The sequence below is a fragment of the Eptatretus burgeri genome, chromosome 14 (assembly GCF_056783735.1).
Source record: "Eptatretus burgeri isolate ZD-2024b chromosome 14, Ebu_testis_v1, whole genome shotgun sequence".
Lineage (NCBI taxonomy): Eukaryota > Metazoa > Chordata > Myxini > Myxiniformes > Myxinidae > Eptatretus > Eptatretus burgeri.
The window spans coordinates 53,860,689-53,883,646 of record NC_140974.1 but is presented as its reverse complement, the minus strand read 5'-3'; the positions used below and the strand labels follow the sequence as shown (position 1 = coordinate 53,883,646).

At 42.9% G+C, this 22,958-nt stretch overlaps 1 protein-coding gene across 7 annotated transcripts in view; it reads right to left on the bottom strand.

Moving 5' to 3' along the window:
- LOC147013228 (uncharacterized) overlaps positions 1 to 22,958 on the bottom strand; it is a 72,067-nt gene that overhangs the window by 29,377 nt on the left and 19,732 nt on the right. The gene's annotated exons all lie outside the window — the stretch shown is intronic.

Here is a 22,958-nt window from a genome sequence, read left to right as displayed (position 1 = left end):
CATGAGCCTTGACACCAGTTATTAAAAATGGCATACAGGACCCGTTGCTATTAATGACACCTTCTCTGCACGACCTGCTCGAGCTGGTGTCACCATCGGCAGAATTTTTCTTTTGCCTGTTCATATTCTGCATCATCGTTCTGCCTCGCAAGCCAATCCCTTAATCCATTGTTTATTCTACTTATACATGACAATTGACAAGGACACATCCCCACCAGACGAGTTTTGCTATTAATATGCTGTTCTCACCAGATTTGTTCATTCATTCTACTTTGCTATTTTTGCTTTGTATAGCATGGCTGGAATGGGAATAGACATCTGTGTCTGGCTTGAGGGCATCAAGAGTACCTATCTCTGCTCATCTCTGCCAATGCTGAAAAGGCCGTAGCAAAATATCAATGAAGCTTGGTATTTTGGGAAAGGCTAAATGCCTCCATCTTCATAAGTCTTGCGAGTCTCTCTTTCATTTGTAATATAGGGCTGACAGGATGACCTCGCGGTATGCGCATTCGCCTCTGAGCTATCTAACCTTGGTTGGAATTCTGATCGAGCTATACACAGTCATCCCGGTGATTCACAGGCAGGGTGATTCATCAATGTGCATGCCATCCCTGGGATAAACATTAAACGGGTGTCCCATCTGCGAGCATTTCTTTGTTGATGTTAAAAATCCCATGATGTCCTTCGTGAAGAGAAGGCGAGCTATCACCAACACCATGTCCAGTCCTAAATACCTACCCAAACCAGCAGAGTGCACTGCATCAGTAGCATAGCCATGCCCTCAGCCAATGAAGCTACCCTGCAGCCTTGTGTGGAATAGGAAATGTTTGTGTTATATATTTTCAGGCATTATAAGGAGGTACGAGGATAGCTGTTGTAAGACATTTCAAAATCTTCACCCCACCCCTCCACTAAAATAAAATAAATAACTCAATAAAGGGACATTGCAAAATCTTGGTTAGGATGAACATTCATTTAGACAAATAGTCGAAAGAACTGAACATTTTGTCTTAATGAGACTCTGTCCACAGTATTATACAATACAGAATATATTGATGAGGGTTGGAATGAAAGTAATGTCTCATTTTATTTCTCACTATCCCCATTCAAACCCATGATGTTTTTGACCCCCGCTAACCCACCTCTTTCCAAGTTTACAGTATTTTCTTCCTGAGAGTTTGCAGCTGTATCCATATTGTCCACCCGTGTCTCCTCCTCGAGCACTCAATTTTCCCACATCCCTCATTTGTCCATCTCCCTCTATTTTGTCCCTCCTCCCTGCTGTTGGTTCCCCCTCATCTTTCTATTGGTCCTTTTGTCCTGTTACCCTGGAACCGTTCTATGTGCTAGCTCCTCCACAAGCCTCAACTTTGCATACCAAAAAAAGGTTTAGAACCAGAAAAAAAAACCACCATCTTTCACGAGGATAACTTTTGATAACTCGGAACCTTCATTCCATCTTCACCAACTTTGCACTGCAGAGACCCTGAAGGATTTTGGGTAACAAAGGCAGGAACTAATGCAATGGGCAAGTCGTTTATGCAATGCATATACTGGGCATGTGGGGAATGGTGCAGTGCTGATATGTGGAGTTATTGTGCGTTAAACCAATCCACCGTGGGATGACTCGCACGACATTTAGCTCAAGCCAGGCAGCATTATACGACCTGCACAAAATACAGGTGATACAAGCTGCAAGAAAACCTCTCTGTGGGACCTTAGATAATACAAGAGGTGAACTTTAAAAAATATCTTTCCCTTACTGTAAGGTTTATTATTATAGAGAAACAAATAGATTTCTATATTGCAACATCACAGCAATCCCTTAGAAATTTAATTGAGTGCAGAATTTTATGGACGATGACCAGAGCTGTTGCAATGAATTTTTCGTTAGAATCAGTGACAACTTTGACCATGAGATAAACCTCGATGACATGTAAACAGTGCTCAGTGTATCTCCATGGGATGGTCACACAAAATTGCCATTCCTGGGGAATGGAAGAGCTTGTTGGTTTTGTCTGGTTGCCTTTACACTCCAAATATAACTGTACCTCGACCACAGCACTATTTGGGAATCTCGAATCAGAGGAAACTGTTCGGGTGACTTCACAAAAGTGTGTTATTGGCGCTTTCCATTTCCGAATGTAGACCTATTGTTATTCGGGTTTTTCATTGTGGAATGTAGACCTATTGTTCGTAGAGCTTTTCAATTCCAAATGTAAGACCAACTTTTATTAGGGTATTCCATTACCAGATGCAAGACCTATTGTTATTAAAGTTTTCCGTTTCTGAACGGCAAACCTACTGTTATTAGTTTTCCATTTCCGAATGCAAGATGGGTTGTTTGTCTTCCAGCTGCTGTTAATTATTATTATTATTATTACTATTATTATGAACAACTGCTCCCGACGAGAGTGTAATACCCACACCCACTGGCAGGTTTCAGTAAAGTACTTGCACTCTGCCACATGTACAATGAAAAATTGCGACTCATTTCCAGTTGAATTGTAATACCCTTTCCCACCATCACCGGGTGATGCGATGCAATACACATTTTTTAGTGTCCCCCCACCCCCAACCCCAACCCCTCTCCAGAACCCTCTCAATTACAAATATTTTTTAATGCCTAAAACCTTCCAGGGCACACCCCCAATACAACAAGCAAATATCAACTCATTCTGTCAAGTGGCTTCGGAGTGTTTACAAGTCAAACAAATGAGACACAGGCCAATTATATATATATATATATATATATATATATATATATATATATATATATATATATATATATATATATGATATAGTGTGATTATTAACTGCCAGGATAATAAACCCTTTTGGAAACCCAGTCACATCTCGATACATTGTTAGGGATCTGGTCTAGGGGCTAAAATGGGAGATAGATTGGAAGATATTTCACAGTGCAGGGTGACCTGAAAGTCACTTTACTCCTCCCCAGTAAAGCATTCCTTCTTAAACTCTTTTAATATCCAGGCTTTATTATGCAATACGAACATGCCTGGTGTTGGCTTAATGGTTGGGGTGGTGGGCTTGGGATCTGATAATCCTGAATTCTAAATCCCACTCCGCCATTGAATTAATACCAGGTGGGGTTGACTCTGCCTGTGATCCTTCTGAGGTTGGCAAAATGAGTACCAGCTTGCTGGTATCCTGTGGTGGAGTGGCGACCTGTCCAGGATTGTGTCCAGTAGTCAAGGGGAATGCTTAGGCAGCACCAATGCTCTGCACAGAGGATGGTCCCAATGGATGGATGGACAGTTGAACCCTCGTATTTGTGGAGGACACATTCCTGAAAAATTGCTGCGAATGTCGAGTCATTATTTTAAAATAATTTTAAATAAATAAATTAATGTATATGATTTTTTACATGGCCAAGGTTCGTGGAAGAGCGATGAAACAGACCAAATCAAAAAACAACATAACAGCAGGAGAAAGGGGAAACACCAACAGCAGGGCAAATGGAGAAAGAAGTCTGAGATGGACAGACAAAGGATTCAGGTAACAATGAGTGGAAAAGGAGAACACAAAGGTGGACAATATGAATACATAAACAAAATTGCAATTGACCAGTTTGTGATTTTGTCAAAGTTTAAGGAGAGGGAAGAGTCTGCTGCCTGTCTGTCAGAAGGATGAGAGATGTCATGGCAGAGAGTGGAGTCATCAACAAAGAGATAAAGAGGATTTTCCAGAGAATCTGACATCAATGATGAAGATTAGGAAGAATATGGGGGCTGGAACACTGTATTGGGGTACTCCAGCCTTGACAGGAGAGGAGATAAAAGAGTTCCATTGAGAGCCACACGTTGTCGATGGGAGTGGAGGAAGTCAGTAATCCAAGAGTGGCCTTGGATTCCATTGCCAGGCAGTTTCGAGAGCAAGGCAGGATGCCAGACTGTATCAAAAGCTCGAGATATGTCCAGAGAGACGGCCCTGATCTCACGTCTGATATTGAAGGCCTCGACCATTGTTGGGGGAGTAGAAGCAGCATGTCCAAGGTAGAGTGACCAGGTCTGAATTTGAATGAATGATCCGAGATGAGGCTGTTGGAGAAAGGGAATGATTTTATGTCAACTGCGATGACTGATTACATGACCTTGCTAATAATGATTGGAAGTACAGTAAACTAATTGGGTTGAAGTTGAGGGGATCCGTTTTTACACCTTTTTTTATGTCATGCTGTGGTTTTGGCTGATTTCCAATTTCCCAAGTGGATATCGGAGACAACTCCTGAAATGTACATTAGAGAAACACAAAACGCGTATACGCGGATGTAGAAGCAGGTCACACTTTATGACCCGTGGGTATGTGGGGTCAACGATTAGCAGGGTCCGACAGTACTTCCAATAATTAATCAGTTGTTGTATCTGTTTGCACTCCATCATTACCTACGCCACAGAAAGTGGATGGAGGTTATGTTTTCACGCCTGTCTTGTTTGCCTGTTTGTCTGTCAGCAGGATATCTCAAAACGTTATGGACGGATTCGGACGAAATTTGGTGGACATGTTGGGTGTAAAGGACGAATTAATTAGATTTTGGTAAAGATCTGGATCCGGATACGAGAAGTTTTTAATTAGCTCCGTCACTGGTGGACAGAAGATATGTTTTCACCTGTTTGTCTGTCTGTCTATCTGACTGTCTGTCAGCAGGATATCTCAAAACGTTATGGACGGATTCGGACGAAATTTGGTGGACATGTTGGGTGTAAAGGACGAATTAATTCGATTTTGGTAAAGATCCGGATCCGGATACGAGAAGTTTTTAATTAGCTCCGTCACTGGTGGACAGAAGATATGTTTTCACCTGTTTGTCTGTCTGTCTATCTGACTGTCTGTCAGCAGGATATCTCAAAACGTTATAGACGGATTCGGACGAAATTTGGTGGACATGTTGGGTGTAAAGGACGAATTAATTCGATTTTGGTAAAGATCTGGATCCGGATACGAGAAGTTTTTAATTAGCTCCGTCACTGGTGGACAGAAGATATGTTTTCACCTGTTTGTCTGTCTGTCTATCTGACTGTCTGTCAGCAGGATATCTCAAAACGTTATGGACGGATTCGGACGAAATTTGGTGGACATGTTGGGTGTAAAGGACGAATTAATTCGATTTTGGTAAAGATCTGGATCCGGATACGAGAAGTTTTTAATTAGCTCCATCACTGGTGGACAGAAGATATGTTTTCACCTGTTTGTCTGTCTGTCTATCTGACTGTCTGTCAGCAGGATATCTCAAAACGTTATGGACGGATTCGGACGAAATTTGGTGGACATGTTGGGTGTAAAGGACGAATTAATTCGATTTTGGTAGAGATCTGGATCCGGATACGAGAAGTTTTTAATTAGCTCCGTCACCGGTGGACAGAAGATATGTTTTTACCTGTTAGTCTGTCTGTCTGTCTGTCTGTCTGTGAGCAGGATATCTCAAAAAGTTTTGGACGGATTTGGACGAAACCTGGTGGACAGGTTGGGTGTGTGAAAAGGATAAATTGATTCGATTTTTGGTCTTCTTCACCTTTGAGAGATGGGACCAAAAACGATATATGGCATGATATTTCAAAAAGTTGTAAATGGGTTATGACAAAACTTGGTGGAAGAGTTGGGTTGGTGACAAGAAAAGCTGATAGGATTTTGGTTAAGTTCTGGATGCAGATCTGTCCTATCAATGGTACACAAAACTAACTGGTCAGCCTGGTGGAAGTATGTGCTCTACCGAGTACCCTTCTAGTATAAATTGTGATTGTCGTTGTGTGGCCGTGTTCTGCTTCCTCCACTTTTCTCCATCTGTTAAAATTCCATTTTTTATGGAACCTATGTGGTGATCGGGAGCGGGCTCCATAGCGCTTGGTGAGAATTGGTTTCCTAAGCCGTTAGATGGGCAAATTGGGTCCACACTTAAGCGCGTCAACACAGAACACTGACTCTAAAGATGCCGATTCATGCCGAATTAACCCGGCGGATGTGGACATCTTTTTGTGCCATACCCACCGGGCAGCGTACTGGTTTGTTGAACACGCACGGCCGTATCAATATTGATGGCCTCTGACCTTTGACATATTGTCACCCAATTCCTCACCTGTTCACATAATGATGCTTTTTAATAAGGTTGGCTGACTGATACAGTGAGTAGTAGTGTAGAAGCCAGCACAATGCTTGTTTGTAGTGGACAATTGCTTCTGTCACAAATTACAACTGGATGCCAGAAGTAACTATTTCAACTGTAATATCTCATTTGCTAGCTGCACAAATCCTCTTAGACTCTAATGGATTCCTATATAGAGTGGATGTGTGGCAGGCATCCCAGATTGGTGAGAACCTTTACAGCAAAAGCTGGTGTGGCACAAGGGCACACGGTCACCATTCCAGTGACACACACACACACACATACACAAAAGTTTTCTCATCTTTATACATTCTAAAACATAACATTTAAAAGAACAAATTACTGGAGGCAAAAAGCAATCGAAAACAAACCTCAGGGAAATCTCACTGTGCACATGAAACAAACTCATAATTTGAAAAACAATGTGAATGATGACGGTAGATGTGACAGACACATTGTCCACCTGTGCTCGGGGCTACATTCCACCAGTCACGGAGATCTACTCAACTCCACCCAGGATGCTTTGAAAACTCCGATCTTGTACCTCAATTCACGCAATGCATCCATCAGTGTCAAGGTGCGCTTTCTTATCCCGAGCCAAGACACCTGTTGAGTTAGGCCTTTTCGCACCTGTGCAGGCCGTGCCCTTATGCGCTGTGCCTGCAGCTACATGCCACATGTACTGTACCCCCATAATATCAGGAACCCTTCCTTTGATGTGCCCAGTAGCATTTACGCCATTCAAAAATAATAATCTTATTGTTTGACCTTTTACTGCTGGTTCAGAAATTTCGTATTCTGAAATATAAATGTTCATTTTCTGGGATATTTAGTGTTTCTACAAAACAACTAGAGAAATAAAGTGCATCAGAAGTTGGAACATTCCCAATTGCAAAACCTTTTCACCACAATACTTCCCACCAAACCACCTCCTTCCTTTTACCAAAGCCATCTGATCACCATTTCCACACCAAATAGATCTTCATAAAACGTTATGAGCGCAATTATCACCTTGATCTCGTGCTCATATATAATTATCATTTCAGTCATTGACATAACAAACGCCCCAGCCCAAAGTTCTGCCACATACAATCAATCTTGCCTGATACGAAGTCCCTCGGTTATACTGTCGTGGCCAAAAATATTGGCACCCTGTGCACTTTTTTTCAAATAACTCACATTTTTCTTCGTAAATAAGTTGAAAATGACAAAAGTATTTGGTCTTCACAATTTTTTATTTCACTGTTAATATTACAGAACCTTCGTTTTTGCATCAGAACTTAATAAGACCTTTTGCCCTCGATACAACTCTGCATCCAGAAACGCCCATGCAATGTCCGAATTGGACAAATCCACACTTTTTTTCGGAGTCGGAACTGCTGATACTTTCAAATCTGGAGCTTACATTTTGTAGTAATCCTTAGTTTAAGAGATTCTCCTGGTTATTCACATGCCCAAATTAAATAAAGCCGCAAACGCCGGAGTCTCTGGGCGTTTATAAGCATTGCAATATACCTAGCAATTTGAAGCGACGATAAAGAGGCATTCGATATTATATATTAGTGAGGAAAGTGGAAAAAAAAAAACTTTATTGTTAAGAAATCATTGCGGACTGTTCCAAGTCAAGGCATGGTTGAACGGGCCAAAAAAACACAGCGGCTTCGGACCCCAGCGAGGTGAGCCATTAAATGCTTTCAGACCCCAGACAGTGAGGTGGCCGAGAATCACCTGATGAAGGACATAATTAAATAATGCCATTAATTATCTTCAAAAGGGGTGTTTTAATTAACCCAAACACCCGATTTTCACTTTTGCACTTCCTTGGAGTTTTCTCAGTATGCGTACAAAGTTTCAGGCTGCTAGGTTTCATAGTTTTGGAGTTATGGAGGAGACACACTGACACACACATGCACACGCACACATTTCCTTTTTTTTAGTAGATATATATGTAACTTTTTTCATGTTCTCATGTTTCAAGTTTACAAATGTGCTTTCAGTTCCACAAAATTGTGCAATATTCTTTGAATTTGCCAAACCTTGCCAATACTCTTACGAAACGATTTTGATTGGCCATATGTTGGCATAAAAGCATGCATCCTTGTTTATAGAAGCACAATACACCGATTTTTACATTGACGTGAGGAATGGCATATCATAATTAATATTCTATCACAATGTAAAACCACATGTCGTTGTGAAACACCCGTGCAATGGCATACTGAAACATGTGCAATATCAAACAAGTAATGCGTGCCACTCCTGCACAGAAGCCTCACACCCACAGTGGGCCTCCCACCTTTCCCGCTAAGCGATCACCACAAAGCCACTGTGGTTCAACAAATCTTCCTTTGCCCGTGCCTCGACTTGCTTGTTCATCTCGCGGACGTTCTCACGGATTCTTCCTCAAACTACATCATACTTTCCCACATTCAATCTCACGGTGACGTTTGATGGCCAAGCGATTTGTCGATGCATCTCAATCATATCGCAACATAAAACGTCAATTTGGGAGGGAAGACATTGCCTCGCAGTGGGAAGGATGAAGATAGCTTTTGGATATTAAATGATAAAAGTCCATTATTGGTGATACAGTTGATAACATTGGGAATAGCTCAGTTGTTTGAGTGTTACTTCCTTGACCATGAGGGTTTCATTCGTACAGAACGTTGTTCCTGTTCATGCTGTTGTCTCTGTACAAACTCTTCGATGAGACGCAGTCACCATAAATATCAAGGCCACGATAAAATCGCTACAAAACCGATTTCAAAACAAAAAAAATAGGGGCAATGCCCTATTGGGCTCACCTGCTAGAACCAGGGAACCACTGGTAGGTGTGGATGTCCCACAAAATATGTAAATTCACCGATACTTTGAACAAACTTGTGAAAGCACCATGCAGAGATGATTCCTCCCAGGTTATGTCGAATTCGGGGAAATACTTTTTGAGAAGAAGTCAAAGCTATAATCGTAATGACCTTTGACATTTAAATTGACCTATTTCACAATATATTGATGGTATTTTCAAGGCATCAGGAGATGTTTGTCTTTAGAAGTTCTACAAAATTTGGTGAAAACAGTACTATGAGTTTTGGCATCATGGGTGAAAGGTTGTGGTCAATTTTCATCAAAATTGTGTGTGCAGTTTTAAAGAAAACGAGGAAATACCTATTTGCTGAGGGGGGGGGGTCAAACCTGGACCAACTTTGACCCCCTGTAATTCCCCTTACACCCTGATTTTTAGCTCACTTGGAACGTAGTTATGGGGATCTTATGGGATGGCACGTCATCTGTCTGTCAGTCTGTCCATTGGTCCATAAACACATGCAATTTCGTTTCTGAAACTACACAAATAATTTTTATGAAACTTGACCACAACCTTCATCACCCATGATATACCAGAGTTTGTTCACACCATGAAAAAAAATTGGGGTCTGAAAAGTGTCTATGGGGGGGGGGGTCCCCCCAATATAGATATAGGTATTTGCTTTCTTCTTAGAAATTACACACACAATTTCGCTGAAACTTGACCACAACCATAATCACCTGGGATGGTCCAAAGTACCCCATTGTAAACCTCCCAGACCCTGATTTTTACCTTATCTGGAACTGGAATTCCAGATAAGGTATTGTCATCAAGCACCGTACTTCGTCCGTCCTTCCATCTGCCCGTCCAGACGTCAGTCTCCTATTTCGACTTCTCCGGCCAAACTGCTGGGCTGATCCGGTGGAAATTTGGTGCCAAGGTTCCACTGCTGACTGCTAATGGAGATTGCAAAGCTCGTTCCAGTCGTGTGACTTTAAGTAGGTCAAAATGACGGACTTAGTAAATGCCTTCAAAAATCTTCTTTTCCAGACCCGCCAGTCAGAATGCTACCAAATTTTGGTTACAACATTAGGCCAGGGTCCAGATAAGCTACAGGTCCAGTTATATATATATATATATATATATATATATATATATATATATATATATATATATATATATATATATATATATATATTTATTTTAAAGCCGTGAATAAACTTTAGTACATCACGGGTGATGAAGGTTGTGGTCAAGTTTCATTGAAATCGTGTGAGTAGTTTAGGAGAGGAAGATCCGAGTGTTTACGTACTGACTGACTCATTGACGGACACTGTGCGATGCTAATACCTCACCTAAACTATGTTCCAGGTGAGCTAAAAAAAAAAGTAAAAAATTAGGTTCAAAGTCTGTTGATAAGGCAAAATGTGGCACATGTACTAATGCCATGAACAAGTACATCGAAAATGGTCATATAATGGAAAATGGCCATGTCATGCTTGCTGTAATCCATCTACATTGGAAGGAAGATTTTAAACAACCCAAAGCATTTTATAATTTTGTTAATATCTCGTTGGATGTACAAAACAACTTGGTGAATTTAACTTGGCAACCTCGATATAGAGAGTCGGTTCTGCTGAAGCAGTTATTTTGGCGAGCGTTACAATCCTCCTAGAGGGGTCACCACTCCGATACAGGATATTAGGACATTTTGGCCAACAAAATACAGTTAAATCTCATGTTACAGTGACTGACAGCGAGGAAGTATCACTTGATTACAATTTGTCCTTCACCATCCATCCATCCATCCATCAGGACCATACTCTGTATAGAGCAATGGTGCTGCTAAAGTAGTCTCCTGGGCTATTGGACACATTTCTGGACAGGACACCACTTCAACACAGGATACTCAAATGTCTCAACATCTCAACAAGCTGGTACTCATTTTGCCAACCTCAGAAGGATGAACAGGCTGAGTCAACCCAACCTGTTATTAATTCAACAGCCAAGCAGGATTTGAAATCAGGAACCTATGATCCCAAGCTCACCATCCGAACCATTAAGCCAACAGGCCTGCCCTTGACCAGGAGTCTAACAAGTGATGTTTCAGCCGTGGTGATGATTTTTGATAAGCGATGTTTTGGCCATGAGTTGCTGGGTCTCCAGTGGGTCAGGTGGCCCATTAAGTATCCTGTTGCCATAAGAACATTAATGGGACTGTCAATATTGTCCAGTGGTACATCAGACTATAGCTCAGCCCATTTGATCACCCACCTGCAGTTAGCAAGTGTACAAGTTGCTCACCCACCTGCAGTGTACATGAGAGGGATTAACCATTGGCGGATGATTAACCAATGGTGGATGATCAACCATTGGTGGATTTCAAAAGCTATACAGCCTGATGCACGACTGGCCAATTTTAATAGCCCCGTTAACGTTCTTATGCCAACGGCATATATAATGTGGGCTCCTAACCTGCAGGAGACCCAGACAAAAGATGGTTGAATACTCGTTCCGTCACCACAGCCAGAAATTATTGAGCTGGCGATTGCAGATGAAATTAAATAACATTGAAGATAGCATGTTGTTTAAATATGTTACATTCAAAACAATGATGTGACATGAAATAAGTCAGGGGATAGAAGGGTGCAGAAATGAACTGTAACAATGCCAAAGAAAATACCATTCACATGGGAAACTATCAACAGCCAACCTCAGCCCTCAGGTGTCTCGCATCGGAGACAAGCAGATGTCCCGTGTGTTATACTATTTAGTGTCCCAGTCAAACCTAATGCAGTCCACCGCAGGTTGAAGTATTAGGGTTATATGGTATGGGGGTATGGCCTCCCTTTGGCCTCCCTCAACATGGTCTATTCTTTTCTGTTGTACATTTTGGGCCCATTGGACTTGGCTAAGAGCTGGCTATTTGCTTGAGTTGTTAAAGACTTCTTTATTTTTGCCTGATGTGGTTTTGAGCATCTTTCTGCCGAAACGGACAACTTGGTTCTTTCTGTGGTGATCGATTTTTGTTCTATCCCGGTCTGTAAGAGAGACCGGCATTGAACAGGAGAGACCGGGCAAACCCAGTAAGGAAACATGTCGGATGGCCTTTGTGAAAGGTCAGGGATGGAATTCGCCAATGCAGGAAGTGCAGGCAATGACAGAGCGAATCAATTAGGCCATGCAAGCCCCCAGTAAGGCAGCGACCTCGAGACAAGGCTGCTTTCAAAATAGCAGCTGTGAGTCGGAGCAGGGTACAAACAGCGTGGGCCTTCTGGGGTTCACCAGAACCTTGGCTGCGCCTGCGGGTCCGATTCCGAATTTCCGCTCTTCACGCTTTCACGTTTAATTGTCTTATTTTGTCCGAGATTTAACATTACGGGCACTTGTGTGTGTAAGATGATGGGAAAACGACTCCATCTCTGTGTACTTCCACGTATCAAACGGCCTCTCGGCTGGTTTGAGTCCGTCTTGCAATAAAGTGGTTTGACTGAGCTGTTGATGGACATCAAGTGTAAAACAATCCAAGAGGGGTGAACATGTTAACTGGCAAACTCACATGACCATCGCTGACCCTTTTGGGTGGTGCGTTGTGACATTGATTTGCATTATCATAACAAGTACGTTTGTCACTGTCTGGAATTGGTGGCTGTTTTACAGCTATTGGTTCACGAATCAGTAAGTAACCACTATATTTGTTATTGGTGTGTGTCTGTCTGTTGGGTAGTCGATCTAGTCTGCCCTTATTATCAGTATTTCCGTCGATATGTTTGTCTGTCTGTCTGTCTGTATGTATGTCTGTTCGGTCCAGTGCTCCGTTAATACAATGGCGATTTTGATGAAACTTGGTTGGTAGGTTCATACCATGACCTATTTGTGTGCAAATGAGAACCGTTGCTATGGACACTACCGTTGCCTAGCAACGGACCTTTGAAATTTTCAAAAAAAAATTTCAAAAATTTTTTTTTTTCGAAAATCAAAAATCAGACCACGGGCGACTGTGGGCAGTACATTCAGCCATACTGTCAAAAATTTCCAGCCGGATCCTATGAAAACTGTCAGAAAAGATAGACTTTAAATGAACCCTGGTCGAAAACAATAAAAAAACGAAGTTCGTAATATCTCAGAGACTATGAGTCAGATATACATGAAACTGGTATGGTTGGTTCATGGGATGTCCAAGTTATGTGTGAGAAAGAACCGTTGCTATGGATGCTTTTGTTGGCTAGTAACGGCTGAAAAACGACTAAATTCGACTTGATCGACTACCCATGTCCGCCTACCGGCTTGTCTGTCTGTCTGTCTGTCTGTCTGTCTGCCTGTCTGTCTGTCCTGAGCATAGCTCCGTGGGTTTCGATCCGATCCTGAAAAAATTTGGGTGGGAGGTTTATATCATGATCTAGTTGTGTTTTCCTGAGAATGAGCGTGCTGCGCCCATTATGGGCGGAGCCACGCCGAAAAAACATGTGTTTTTAGGGGGTAGCCGATTTCAAGTTACATCTTCTCCAAGGGGGTTTGTCGAATCTGGCAGGGGTTTCAGTATTTGGTTCGCCCAATGGCACCTGCATAGCCCCACGGAGCTCGATTTTTCATTTTCATGTCAAGGTCACAAAGTCACGAACTCAGAAAATGTCAAAAAAAATCAATAAATTGGACATCGAGCTCCTAGGGTTTTCAACTGTTTCGAATGAAAGTTGGTAAGCAAGTAGTGCTCTTCGAGTACTACAACTTTCATCATTTACGTTTTACCCGATTCCCGCCAGTTTGCCCGTAGTGTCCTCGAAGGTCAAAAACACAAAAGGCGAACCGTGTACATTGCTCGTGAACCATCTCCGTCTCCAGACTTGTCATAAAGTAAAAGGGTAACACTTCTCCACGACACGAGAGTAAAGGGTTACATTTATCCACTATAATACAAAAAAGGGATACATTTCTCCACTATAATACAGTAAAGGGTTACAGTTCTCCACTATAATACAATAAAGGGTTACATTTCTCCACTATAATACAGTAAAGGGTTACATTTCTCCACTATAATGCAGTAAAGGGTTACATTTCTCCACTATAATACAGTAAAGGGTGACATTTCTCCATGATAAAACAGTAAAGGGTGACATTTCTCCACTATAATACAGTAAAGGGTGACATTTCTCCATGATAATACAGTTAAAGAGTGACATTTCTCCACTATAATAAAGTAAAGGGTGACATTTATCCACTATAATACAGTGAAGGATTACATTTCTCCACGATAATACAATAAAGGGCTACATTTCTCCACTATAATACAATAAAGGGTGACATTTCTCCATGATAATACAGTAAAGGGTGACATTTCTCCACTATAATACAGTAAAGGGTGAGATTTCTCGACCATAATACAGTAAAGGGTTACATTTCTCCACTATAATACAAAAAAGGGTTACATTTCTCCACTATAATTCGGTAAAGGGTGACATTTCTCCACTATAATACAGTAAAGGGTGACATTTCTCCACTATAATACAGTAAAGGATTACATTTCTCCACTATAATACAGTAGAGAGTTACATTTCTCCACTATAATACAATAAAGGGTGACATTTCTCCACTATAATACAGTAAAGGGTGACATTTATGACATATTTCCCTGACAATGACATATGACAATATGCGAAATATGACAATGACATATTTCCCTGACAATATCTGCTGCTCTTCCTTCACTCCAATCAGTTCTTCTGACCATGTCCTTGTCAAAGTGGACATCTTTCTGGCTGTTATCAGAGAACCACCTCACCGCCGTCGAGTCTGGCATTTCACTCAAGCCGACTGGCAGGGTCTCCGAGCAGACATCAAACTTACAGACTGGTCTCCTTTCACTACTTTCTCAAACATCAACTCATCCTGTGAATTCTTTCAAAGAAACTTGCTCTCCCTCATGCACAGATTTATCGCCTCTCATGTTCAGTTGTCCTACCCTTCCTCCCGCCCTTGGTTTACTGAAGCTTGTGGCGAGGCAGTTGTCCTGAAACAACTTGCCTTTGCTTCATGGAAAGCAAACCCAACTGAGGGCAATCTCAGTTCCTTCCACAAAGCTCGGAACAAGTGTGTATCTATCCTCACGAGAGCCAGAAAACAACATCTTTCTCATCTCAAGTCTGAACTCTCAAACCTCTCTCCCTCCTCAAAATCCTGGTGGCATTTAATCAAATCTGTTTCTGGTGTATGTTCCCCCTCCATCCCCTCCCTTACCTCAAATGGCCGCACTGCTGATACCACACGTGATAAAGCTGAATGTCTAAACTCGGTGTTTGCAGCTAAATCTTGTGTCCTAAACCCATCACTTTCTCTACCTACTTTACCCAGTCACACCCAACTGTCACTGGACTCTGTATCCTTTTCTCCTGACAAGGTGGAGAGCTTGCTTTCAAACCTCGAGTCAGATTCTGCAACCGGTCCAGACGGCATCAGCCCACGTGTCCTCAAAGCCTGCTCTTCTGCTCTTGCTCACCCTCTCTCTCTGTTCTATTGACCCTCTCATTTTCCCAAGGTCATCTGCCATCTGCTTGGAAATCTGCTAACATCACTGCCCTGCATAAAAAGGTGCAAAAACAGATCCCTGTAACTACAGACCAATCAGCCTTCTCCCAATCATCAGCAAGATTATGGAATCCATCATCACTTCAGACATGAAATCCTTCCTCTTCTCCAATGGCTTGATTTCCGATTATCAATTTAGTTTCGGACCAGATCACTCTACCCTGGATATGCTGCTTCTGCTCTCCCATCAATGGATGGAGGTCCTCAATGCCAGACAGGAAATCCGAGCCGTATCCCTGGACATATCACGTGCTTTTGACACAGTCTGGCACCCTGCACTACTCACCAAACTCTCTTCCCATGGTATTCAAGGCCATCTCCACTCATGGCGCGCAGACTTCCTCTCCTGTCGCAGTCAACGTGTGGCCCTAAATGGAGTTCTTTCATCCCCTCTTCCTGTGCAGGCTGGAGTTCCTCAAGGTAGCGTTCTGGGCCCTGTTCTTTTTCTGGTTTTCATCAATGATCTCTCCGACTCTCTGGAAAATCCTCTATTTCTCTTTGCCGACGACTCCACCCTCTGCCGTACCATTTGTCATCCCTCAGACCGGCAAGCAGGAGCTTCGTCGCTCACTGCAGATCTGGATAAAATCACAAACTGGTCCAACACATGGAACATGTCTTTCAATCCAGACAAATCTCACACTCTCACTATGTCTCTTCGAAAGGACCGTTTAGGAAACCCCCCCATCCACTTTCTCAACAATCCTCTGGAAGAAGTCTTTTCTTTCAAGCTTCTGGGTCTCACTATCTGCCATGACCTTTCCTGGGAAAGTCACATTTCCAACCTCGCCTCAAAAGCCAGTCGCCGACTGGGAATCCTCCGTCGTTCAAAGTCCTTCTGACCACTTACAAAGCTTTTGTCCGTAGCCTGATGGAGTACTGCTCTCCCCTCTGGGCTGGTGCTCCTGCCTCCCACCTTTCTCGGCTTCACGCTGTCGAAACCAGGGCATTTAATATCATCAGCATCTCCCACAATGAAGCTGAGTCTTTGGGCCTCTCACTCAATCACCGCAGGTTGGTCGGTGGTCTTTCTGTCTTCTACCGACTCCTCTCCAGCCTTGCCCCCCCTGCTCTCTCTGCGATTTGTCCCCACCACATTTCCACAGGGCGCTCAAGGTCCGCCAACAACCCCCTTCTGGTAAAACTACCAAAATCACGAATCACTGCTCATCTTCACTCTTTCATTCCTCTTTTTTCCCACCTTTTGAATAAACTTCCTCACTCTATTCTTTCCCATTCTTCCCTCCAGGCTTTCAAAAGTCATATCACTTCACTCTAATAGCTTGGTTGCTGAGAGAGACTTGGATGAGATTTGTTACCTGCATAGTCCGTGAGTGTCAGTTGCGGCTGTATGGACATGTGGCTCGTTTTCCTGACGCTGATCCTGCTCACCAGATTCTCTCAGCGAGGGAGTCTCATGAGTGGAGGAGGCCAGTGGGCCGACCACGTGCCTCGTGGTTGCAGCAGGTTGACCATCATCTCAAAGAGATGGGGATGGGCCTGGCATCTGCCTGGGGGATGGCCAGATGGAGGCCCCTGGAGTACAGGCGGAAAGTGGACGCAGCGATGCGCTGTTCTGGCACATGCTCCCATACCTGACCTGACTGCAATATAGTAAAAGTGTTGCACTTCTCACTGTAATATTGTAAAAGGGTTACACTTCTCTACTGTAATATAGTAAAAGTGTAACACTTCTCACTGGAATATAGTAAAAGGGCATCATTGCTCTACTGTAATGTAGTAAAACGGTATCATTGCTCTACTGTAATGTAGTAAAACGGTATCATTGCTCTCCTGTAATGTAGTAAAACGGTATCATTGCTCTCCTGTAATGTAGTCAAAGGGTATCATTGCTCTACTGTAATGTAGTAAAACGGTATCATTGCTCTCCTGTAATGTAGTCAAAGGGTATCATTGCTCTGCTGTAAGTTAGTAAAAGGGTTATACTTCACACTGGAATATAGTAAAATGGTATCATTGCCCTACTGTAATATGGTAAAAGGGTTACACTTCTCACTGGAATATAGTAAAAGGGTATCATTGCTCTACTGTAATATAGTAAAAGTGTAACACTTCTCACTGGAATATAGTAAAAGGGCATCATTGCTCTACTGTAATGTAGTAAAACGGTATCATTGCTCTACTGTAATGTAGTAAAACGGTATCATTGCTCTCCTGTAATGTAGTCAAAGGGTATCATTGCTCTGCTGTAAGTTAGTAAAAGGGTTATACTTCACACTGGAATATAGTAAAATGGTATCATTGCTCTACTGTAATATAGTAAAAGGGTATCATTGCTCTACTGTAATATAGTAAAAGTGTTACACTTCTCACTGGAATATAGTAAAAGGGTATCATTGCTCTACTGTAATATACTAAAAGGGTATCATTGCCCTACTGTATTATTGTAAAAGTGCTACACTTCTCCACTGTAATATAGTAAAAGTGCTGCACTTTTCTAATGTAATATCCTAAAAGGGTATCATTGCTCTACTGTAATATAGTAAAAGGGTTACACCTCTCACTGGAATATAGTGTTGTGGTTGAGGAAATTCGCAAACCACCATTCAGGTCCCGTAGGTGAGGTATCTCTGTAAGTACATGTGTAGTTAGCCCCAAACCCGTTGTTTAGAGGGAATAAATGTGATTCATTCGGGCTGCGACCCTTTAAGATAGCCGTTTTTCTGTTCAATCTTAATTTTGAACCAACCACGTCTCAACCTCCATCACACATCAACCACCAACCACAACGCCGATTCACAACAACAACAACGCCAACAGCCACGACCTTTACCTTCACAACTCGCTCTCGCAAACATCGCATCACCACCATTCCAAGCGTCACCGTGGCCAGGGACCGCCACTTTAGACCCTCCACCACCTTCGCCTCTCCTTCTGCGGCCATTCCCGCACCGCTTGTGGGCACCGAGCATCAGGCTGTCCTGGACTCGTACAGGGCGCGCGCCGAGCAGCGGGTGCAAAAAGCGGCCTTTCCGAGGAGAGGTCGGATCAGGAATGATACACGCCCACTTCTGTTGCGTCCTATCAGCGAGCGCGGGGCGATTTGGCCCCGCCTCCAGGAGCATCGGAGTAGAATCGATATATGCAAATTCGAGGATCAGGGGAGGTTCATGCCCACTTTTCCTCCGTCCAATGGGCGAGCGTGGCTCCGCCCCCGAGCTCATCCTGATCCGGAAATTTGCATATGGGTTCTCCTGCCGTACTATAAAGCGCCGAGCGCGGGGCGAATTCAGTCAGTTTTGGGTCGGAAGCAGTTCGAGGCGGTCGCAGTTTTTTGGGCTCGGGCGAAGTGGAGAAGTGTGGCAGCGGCAGAGAGTTTTTGGGCTCGGGCGAGTTGGAGAGGTGTGGCGGCGGCGGAGTGTGGCAGCGGCAGTCAGTTTTTGGGCTCGGGCGAGTTGGAGAGGTGTGGCGGCGGCGGAGTGTGGCAGCAGCAGTCAAGACGGGTCTGGAGGAGAGTCAGTCTGTCGGGGTTCGGAGTCTGTCGGGGAGCTGCAGAGAGGGGAAGCCGGGAGCGTGGTCGAGGTCTTAGTGGAGTCGCTCATCGCGGGACCCAAGCAAGCCAGCTATCCTCTTTCCCCAGAGCATCAACAATTCCCCCTTCCCCCCCCCCCCCGCGCTGAGATAGTGCGGAAAGGGGGCCCCGTTCCCACCCCATTCCAAGCAGTGCCAACGAAACCCGCGGAGGAGCACGGAGTCGGGGGCACCGCCGCGACATTTGCGGCTCATCACAAGATGGGCAGGCTCCACCAGGTCTCGCGCCCACAGGCCCGTCTGTCCCCTTGTCGTTGAGGGTGGCCCTTTTCTTTTGCTTTTGAGTATATGTGTTGTCGGCGCCGTCTGTAAAGTAAAACTGTGTAAGTGTTGCCGTGTGCTCGCGTAGTCGGTAGTAGATCTGCATTGTGTTTCTTTTGTTGCAACTGCTTTTGGTGCATAATTGTTGTAATTGTATATGTGTGCCGCGGAATAAATGTGCCTTATGTTGAACTGTTTTTCCCGTTTCGCTTCGTCTTTTCTTTAATTGATTCTCCATCTTACTTCACGTAAAGGGTTGGTAGTGGGCTAAATACGCCCGATAATTAATCGGAACCGTCGAGGTTGACGATAACACCGCTCGGTTATCCCGATAGTACGGAACGGGTCGCTTAAAATGGCCCGTGTCCGGAGTCGACCTGCGGCGAGGTGCGATCGCCCGGTCTACCCTCCGTGTGGGTACTTAGGTAGGTCGAATTTGGCGAACAACCCTATCCCACGCGGGGGGGGCCGATTGGTACGATCGTAGTGAGGCCGAAAGGCCCACCCGTGACTAATTCCCGGCGTTAGTCCGAGAGGGTCACGACAGAATTGTCCGTCGGGTGGGCGACGTGCCGCGATTCGAGTTACGTGGCCGCTCGCACGCCGGCGGGCGCGAATTCGCAACAATAGTAAAAGGGTATCATTGCTCTACTGTAATATAGTAAAAGTGTTACACTTCTCACTGGAATATAGTAAAAGGGTTACACTTCTCACTGGAATATAGTAAAAGGGTATCATTGCTCTCCTGTATTATAGTAAAAGGGTATCACTTCACTGTATTAAAGTAAAAGGGTATCATTGCTCTACTGTATTATAGTAAAAGGGTATCACTTCACTGTACTATAGTAAAAGGGTATCATTGCTCTACTGTAATATCGTAAAAGGGTATCATTTCTCTCCTGTATTATAGTAAAAGGGTATCACTGCTCTACTGTATTATAGTAAAAGGGTATCATTGCTCCACTGTAATATAGTAAAAGGGTATCATTGCTCTACTGTAATATAGTAAAAGGGTATCATTGCTCGACTGCAGGCGTCGGCAACCTAAACCAGGCCGCGGGCCACTGGGCAACGTTCGGGCAACCTCGCGGGCCGCACCCCCCTCCCAACCCGAAAAAATAACAAACACACCTACAATCAATGATAATAAATGTAATTGTAAATTGAACCTTAAGACCTTCAGCCATCTGAAACAACAACGAAAAAATATTTAAGACCAAGTTAAGTGAACTCGAAGCGAAAATAATTTATTGTGACTTACAGAGACTGTGATAAATGTGGAAGAATCAAATGTCCACATTTGTTAAATTTGCCGTCGGTTCAGAAAAATGTTTGGCGGGCCGCACCTAATGGAAATCCAGACAAGGCGCTGCGGGCCGCACGGGATGAGTTTGCAGGCCGCATTTGGCCCGCGGGCCGCAGGTTGCCGACCTCGGCTCTACTGTAGCCTATTATAGTAAAAGGGTATCACTTCACTTTAATATAGTAAAAGGGTATCACTTCACTGTAATATAGTAAAAGGGTATCATTGCTCTACTGTATTATAGTAATAGGGTATCGCTTCACTGTAATATCGTAAAAGGGTATCACTGCTCTACTGTAATATAGTAAAAGGGTATCACTTCACTGTAATATAGTAAAAGAGTATCACTTCACTGTATTATAGTAAAAGGGTATCACTTCACTGTAATATAGTAAAAGGTTATCACTTCACTGTAATATAGTAAAAGGGTATCACTTCACTGTAATATAGTAAAAGGGTATCATTGCTCTACTGTATTATAGTAATAGGGTATCGCTTCACTGTAATATCGTAAAAGGGTATCACTGCTCTACTGTAATATAGTAAAAGGGTATCACTTCACTGTAATATAGTAAAAGAGTATCACTTCACTGTATTATAGTAAAAGGGTATCACTTCACTGTAATATAGTAAAAGGTTATCACTTCACTGTAATATAGTAAAAGGGTATCACTTCACTGTAATATAGTAAAAGAGTATCACTTCACTGTATTATAGTAAAAGGGTATCACTTCACTGTAATATAGTAAAAGGTTATCACTTCACTGTAGTATAGTAAAAGGGTATCACTTCACTGTAATATAGTAAAAGAGTATCACTTCACTGTATTATAGTAAAAGGGTATCACTTCACTGTAATATAGTAAAAGGTTATCACTTCACTGTAATATAGTAAAAGGGTATCACTTCACTGTAATATAGTAAAAGGGTATCATTGCTCTACTGTATTATAGTAATAGGGTATCGCTTCACTGTAATATCGTAAAAGGGTATCACTGCTCTACTGTAATATAGTAAAAGGGTATCACTTCACTGTAATATAGTAAAAGAGTATCACTTCACTGTATTATAGTAAAAGGGTATCATTGCACTACTGTATTATAGTAAAAGGGTATCATTGCTCTACTGTAGTATAGTAAAAGGGTATCACTTCACTGTATTATAGTAAAAGGGTATCATTGCTCTACTGTAATATAGTAAAAGGCTATCATTGCTCTACTGTATTATAGTAAAAGGGTATCATTGCTCTACTGTAGTATAGTAAAAGGGTATCACTTCATTGTATTATAGTAAAAGGGTATCATTGCTCTACTGTATTAGAGTAAAAGGGTATCATTGCTCTACTGTAGTATAGTAAAAGGGTATCACTTCACTGTAATATAGTAAAAGGGTATCACTTCACTGTATTATAGTAAAAGGGTATCATTGTTCTACTGTATTATAGTAAAAGGGTATCACTTCACTGTATTATAGTAAAAGGGTATCATTGTTCTTCTGTATTATAGTAACAGGGTATCACTTCACTGTAATATAGTAAAAGGGTATCACTGCTCTACTGTAATATAGTAAAAGGGTATCACTTCACTGTAATATAGTAAAAGGGTATCACTGCTCTACTCTTCCATATTAAACGGTGTTTTTTTTTACATGTCGGTCTCACACTGCACCATCTTGTACGTGGCACTGACCTGCAGAAATACTTTTATATTATCAGGTACATTTGAGGTTTTCTCAAAAGAGGTTCTTCGTTTGTATGCAGAACAAAGCTGCAGGGTATCATCAATGGCTGAGGGCGTTGCTGTGCCGCCGATGCAATGCCTTCTGCAGGTTCGGGTAGGAAGTTGTAATTTGGCTTTGGTGTCGGCGATAGCTCGCCTAATCTTCGTTAAGGACACCATGGGATCTTTATCGTCCACCTGGTGAATCACCCTTCCAGGGAAACATGATGGGATGCCAGTTTTACATCCATCCGAGGAACTGCACATACATTGATGAATCACCCTGCTTGTGAACCTGGATGACAGTTTATAGCTGGGTCAGGAATCAAACCCAGGCGAGACAACTTAGAGGTGAGTGTGCGTCCCTCCAGGCCATCCTTCCAGCCCTCCAAGAAGGTTGATTGTATGCAAGGCGATGTGCGTGGGGTAGATGTAACGGGAAGATTGGAAATTTTGGGAGGGGGTAGAGCAGAGAAGATGGAGTGACAGTGAAGCGGTATGACTGTTAGCAAGGGAGGGTAATAGGTGAGTGAGTGAGGTTTCCCCCGCAGTGAAAGAGTTCTGGGAGGGAGTTTTTCGTCACGGCCATTCCGCTTGAATTAGGCATTGAAAGGGTGAA